The sequence below is a fragment of the Buteo buteo genome, chromosome 24, assembly GCF_964188355.1.
Source record: "Buteo buteo chromosome 24, bButBut1.hap1.1, whole genome shotgun sequence".
NCBI classification, from domain to species: Eukaryota; Metazoa; Chordata; class Aves; order Accipitriformes; family Accipitridae; genus Buteo; species Buteo buteo.
Window position 1 is genome coordinate 2,061,157 of NC_134194.1, and position 6,000 is coordinate 2,067,156.

A 6,000-nucleotide genomic window follows, 5' to 3' on the forward strand; every position below is an offset into this window, starting at 1 on the left:
AACTGCCTGTCCCACCTGCGCTCGCTTCATCCTTTGTGGGCAACCCGTGCCGTGTGGTTGTGCTCCTTTGCGCAGTCTGTCTGTCAGTGGGTGTTAGGTTTGTCCTATACTTTCTGTAATTAAGAAGGAAACAACACTTCTGGCTAATCCTCAGTACCATTTCCAGACCACAGCATGGCGTGCATCGTGTTTGCCAACCTTTCCCTTTATCTGCTGATGCCTTTTGGTTTCCCACCTTCCAGGCTAAGTGCCAGGTACCAAGAGACTAGATCCCGGTGAGCTCCTCTTAGTTTACTGAGTGCTGGTCATATTCTGATCAGATTGTGCAGCGGAAATTAAGGTGTCTGAATGAATTTTATTAATATAGATACTAAAACCCTGGAGCATTATGGGTGTTATGCTCATCAGTCATCTGAAATTTCCAGCCTTAAAAAGCATGAGAAGTTTTGCCTCTTTTCTGTGTCACCAAAAACCTACAAAGCAAGTATTTTTTGTGCGGCTATTTACAGAATACTGTGGGCTGCTTTGTAGGAGATTTCAAGCCAACTGTCTTGATATTTTTAATTTACTGGCTGGGACAAAAACAACGTACAGAAACCCATGATTAAATGAATTTACTACTACTTTTTTTAAACACAAATATTGCAGTTTGCTAGTTGTACGCCATAAAGCTGGCCTCTATTAATAACTGCGTGACTGAGGAGAGCTACCTTTCACGTGACCAACTTTCCCAAACTATCGACATTACAGTGTAGTACAGTGCATAGTGAGCCTGGGGCCTTCTCCCACCCCCTCAGGAGAGGAAAGTAAAGGTTATATGACTGTAATTATTCATACCACACAAACCCAGGAAATCAAGCAAATAATCTAGTCAGAGCAAAGAAGTTTCTACTGACACTTTAAAACTGAAGGAGATAGTATCCCAGGTCCTGCTCCTTCCTGCACAATATTCTTAGAGCCACAGGGAAAGGGAGGTGCCAGGTTGGAAGCAACGGAGGAAGAAAAAGGGAATATGGGGGATAGTCTCAGTCGGACAGGATGCTGCTGCTTTGCAGAAAGGTGAAGCTTTGGTGCTATTGACTACGGATGGGATTTGTACCTCAAGCAAAACTTATTTTCCTCCGAAATGAAATCAGGGCTCCCAGAATAAATAGGATGACAAAGCCCATGATTTTCCACTTTCCTTGTTGGTATTTTCATGTGAAACAAAGAGCATGCATTGTGAAGGAAAATAGCTCTTCCTTTGTTCCATGGAGAAATGCAGTAACCTTCCATAGATAAACAATTGAGCAAAAGTCTGTGAAGGGGCGGGGGGATGGGGTGGAGGGGAGATTATTTGCAGATAAAAGGCATTTTCTCATAAATGAGCAAGGTTCAGCTGTAACTCAAGGACCTCAGTAACCACTTTGGACAATGTTTCTCAACAGCAACCATTCAAATGCAGTTTTCCGTATATCTCAGAGTTTGATTTATTAAAATTGCTTGTTCCACACAGATGATGCAAGGACCCATCCCAAACATCTTCTGGTTTTCAGATGGTGCCTGCGAACTTGGTGGGATTCTAGCAGGATAATGCAAACCTGGCATGAGGTAATACTACCTTTTAACGTTGGAAGGCAGGGAAATTTGGAGTCTCTTTCCAGCCATCCCACTTCCATTCACCAGGACCACTCAGTGTGCATAGGGGAAATGGACCTACAGCTCCTATTGACTTTCAGCTTAGAAGGATAGCACTTCTGTCGAAAAGCCTTGTAAGTCCCATATATTGTCAGTATAACCAATGAAGATTTAATAAGGTGCTTGGTGGTAGTGCTGCTAAAACAGTAGCTATGAAACCATTTGGTTTCTAATAATCCCCAGGAGGACACATTGCGAGAAATGAATAGTTTCCAATAAGCTGATTCCTCTGGCCTGTGTTGAAAAACGTGAAGGGGTTCTGTTTATCTGCACCACCTGGATTTGAAGATCAAGGATCTTCTGAAAGATGCAGCCATCTTCCAAAGACCTTGGTCTTGCTGCTGTATTCATGTGTCATGTAGGATGATGGCTCGCTCACTGTAGCTGCGTGTGAAGTAAACGGGGCTGTGATCACATTTATTTCTCTCCACTTTCATTGCCTGTACCTAGGGTCACAACGTGAAGAAGTAAAACAACTCCTGCTGATCTCCCCACCATCTCCCAACCAGAACTGTGCTACTGCAATGCCACCGTCCACACAGCGAGGGGCATTTTCCTTCTTCTCTCCAGGACAGAGAGGTTCCAGGGACACATTCGTGCCTCTCCAGTCCTTTGTATTCTCTGCCCCAGCTCTTCACCTGCAGAAAATTCACAGCTCATCCTAAATTCACTGTGGATTTAGCAGGTACAAATATTCCACAGAGTTTAAAATCCTTGCAGGAGCATCCAGCACTGTAATGTACATTTAATTCCTGAGCCATTAGGGATAATTTGCATAACAACCGATGCCTTAGCAGCTAAAGGAGCCACCAAATTAAATTCTCTTCTCTTGAAGCAGTTTTTATGCATCTGAAGCTTTTGAAATTAGCAGGGTTTCTCTTGAATTGGCATTAGAAATAGTGTTCTTTTTGAAATAACAAGGTGTTTAAAAATAACTGCGAGCTTTTACACAGTGTTCTCCTGTCACAGAGATCTGCCCCATGCTGGTGGCAGTGCTGATGGACAAAGGCAGAGAAGACTCGGGCTGCAGAAGCTCTCAGCAGCACAGCTCAGAGAGCCAGGTGACAGCAGTGTTGTCCCTTGATGTGTTGCAACGTCTCAGAATTTCCTTTATGCCATGAATCTTTGCATCTGACCTGCAGCTCACAGAAGCCAGTAGCTGTCTGAAAATCAGCGTTTGTGAGCCTTGTGTTGTTACATTCTGCACTTTATTGGCAGATAAAAGAGCTCTTAATGAATCTAAATCACTTCTCCCAAAGTACCTGGCGTAATGGCATTTAAGGGTGTGTTAAGCAAGAATTTTACGTTGCCTTAAATCAGGACTCCCAAGCTTGCCTGTACAGAAAAAAAACAAAAAAAGGTAACTTTTTAACATTTTAATCCATTTATTTTTGCTTCTTTCTGATCTATAAAGAAGGCGTGGAAGGTTAACTCTGCTTCTATATCAACTATGCTACTTGCATTCGTACACCAGAAATACCAGATTTTAGCTTCCCTCGTTTTGCTGAAGGACCCAGGGAGAACTGGAGAACCTCTGGGAATCAGCCAAAGAAATAAGATGGCAAAGTGAGTGTCTGGTCTGCATGAACATCTCACTCGCAAGGGACAAAGGAACAAAAGGTTCAGCAAGCTTATACCACCTCTGCGGGTGGAGAGGGACTTGGCTTCAGATGCCAAAGACCAGCAGGCCAGCTTTGGTATCCCTGGCAGCTCTAGCACAAGGCAGCATTAACAAAGAGCTGTGGCTGTGACAGGAAAAAGGTTGGGGTTTTTTTTGGCATTTTTCGTGACCCAAGAAAATAAATTAACAGATGGTGCTCAGCAATGGCCTTTTTAGAGAAATACAATATTTTTGCAACCTATCTTTAGCCAGAACTAATATATGGATTAGCAGAATTAATTGGGTTATAGCAGTCCACTCGGGAAGGACAAAAAACCAGCTCTTCTGACCTGCACTAGATTATCATATTTCAAAAAGCAGATAGCTTAGATGACACCTTCTCAGAAAATGCCTTGAAATAGCTTAAAGGGAGAACACAACCTTCTTCCTAATCTCTGATCCCTCTAAGCACTTGCATTTTATAACTCTTTCCCCTTCCCTTCAATTATCTACATCTAATTTTCATATCCTGTTTTATTTCTCCAACATAAGAGTATGTTGGAGAGTAGTGCTTCCCAGAGCTCCTGCAACGCAATGTGGGTGGATCCCAAGGAGTCTTGGGGTAGAATCAAAGATGTGGAGGTGTAACATATGATCTTGCACGCCTGCTGTAACACAGCAACTCAGTGCCCACCAGCACAGCGTGGTCTCATTTATTTATATTGCCGTGGGAGCAAGAGACCTTTGTTAAGATCACAAATAGTGGGTAAGGGAGAAGATAGAAGTTAATATGGCATGCAGCTCTTCGAGTAGCGTAATGAAACACAACTTCTGTTTTCATTTTGTTGCTGAGGTTTGGTTGTCTTTGAATACTTCAGTCCTGCTTTAGGGCACTCCAGGGACTGTGCTTTTGTGGGCGATGAATGAAAGGAACTGGGATATTGGATATCTTTCCTTTTCCTTATCTTGCCACAAAGTTGAAATTTGGCAAACCTTTTGAAATATAACTGGAAACAGGGCCTAAGCACAGTTGCTCGCTCTTTCCTAGTAATTGGGGTGGGGCTTGGAGCTTTAGCTGTATCATAATTGGGTAGTGACTCTATTTATGGCCCTACTTTGTGCAGGATGCTGGAGCCTGTGCTGCAGGTGATCTAGGAGCACCTGAGTAGACCGGGAAGGGTCTGCTGGACACAGCCACTCCAGGTAAGCTCTCCCCTGTCCATTCCCTGGGAGGTGGTTACATTGCCCAGCGAGATTAGCATTCCACATCTAGCATAATTTAGGGAAATTCAGGCCACGAACTGGTTCTTGAAGGACAATCCTCACCGGCAACAACAACGAAGATGGGACAGCAGGTTCTGGCCCTGCCTGGGGAGAGGATCAGAGTATCAAGCCTCAGGCCATGCTCAAAGTTATCTTGATTCCTTAACGCTCCCTATAGCTGGTGCGCGCAGGGAGAAGCAGCCCTGAGGATGGTATTTGAGGAGCAGCTCAGCTGAGCAGATGTGTGTCCAACAGCAAGGAGAGATGGAGGGCCGAGTGTGTGTGTCCAAAGCTGCCGGGGGAATTTCTGCTGTGCCCTCAGGAATTGGGTGGTAACTGCTGCCCTTTTGCGCAGACAGTAGCTTTTCTGACTCTTGTGTAGTGAGTTGCAAGAGGGCTCGCCCTTCTCCGGGGGTTCAAAACGATCCTCAGCAGTCCTTTCCCCACATAGTCAGCATCACAGGGGAGAAGTATTTGATCTCTTTGCCCAAACTCAGCTCTCCAACGGGAAGCATATGTTGCTCCAAGAGAAAGGATGAGCAGAAAAGACGAGGACACAGCAGCTGATAGAAGGGCTGGGGAAAGCCTAAGACAAAACCAGGGCAGCAGGCAGATTGGGGGTGTAGGTCTGGTCTAGAGAGAACATGTGGCTGTGGTAAGCTGTCCTTGATAGGTGCACTGCAGCAGAGGGCACCAGAAAGCAAGAGAAACTTTGCTCTGTGCGAGCAGCTGGTAAAATACTGGTGTCTTTGTGGGTTGCAAAGAGCGAGGGTGCTGGTGACGGGACTGGTTTTGTGCTTTGCGTGGGAAGGAGTGATGAAGGAGGACTTCGACGGTCCTCCGTTGCGTGCTTTAACTTTTCGGTAAACGCGGGCAGCGTAACGGCCACGAGCTTTCGGCACCCCTGGCTCAAACCCCCACGGCGGCTGCGACCGTGGTGTAACTCCCGTGGGTGACAGAGGCACTGCTGCCCTGTGGTATCCACCGACCTTCCAGAAACGGGGAACGCTACAGACGGGGAAACGGGTCTCCCCGGGGCTGTGCGCCCCCTCCGAATCCCGCAGAGGACACCCCCCCCCCTCCGCCGCTTCTACGGGTCCCACGCAAACGCGAACCTTCCCCGTGCCGAGGGTGATGCTGCGTGGCCGCCTCGCAGCCCTCTCCTGCCCGCGGAACGCCGTCAGCCCCGTGGGCTCATCCCCAAACCGCCCCCCTCCCCAGACCCCCCCCTACTCTGCCGCTGACCCCCACACGCACTCAGGGGGGCTGCCCCTCTCCCCCTCCCTCCGTTCCCTTTCCACGGCGGGGCCGGCCCTCCCCGCCGAGGGAAGGAGGGCTCCGGCTGCGTGGGGGCCGGTGCCCGTCCTCCCGGTCCGTCCCCCCCCTCCCGCCCCGTTCCCTCGGTCGGGCGGTGCCTGTGGCGGGCGGAGGGGGAGTTTCCAGGAAGTGGCCATATTGGA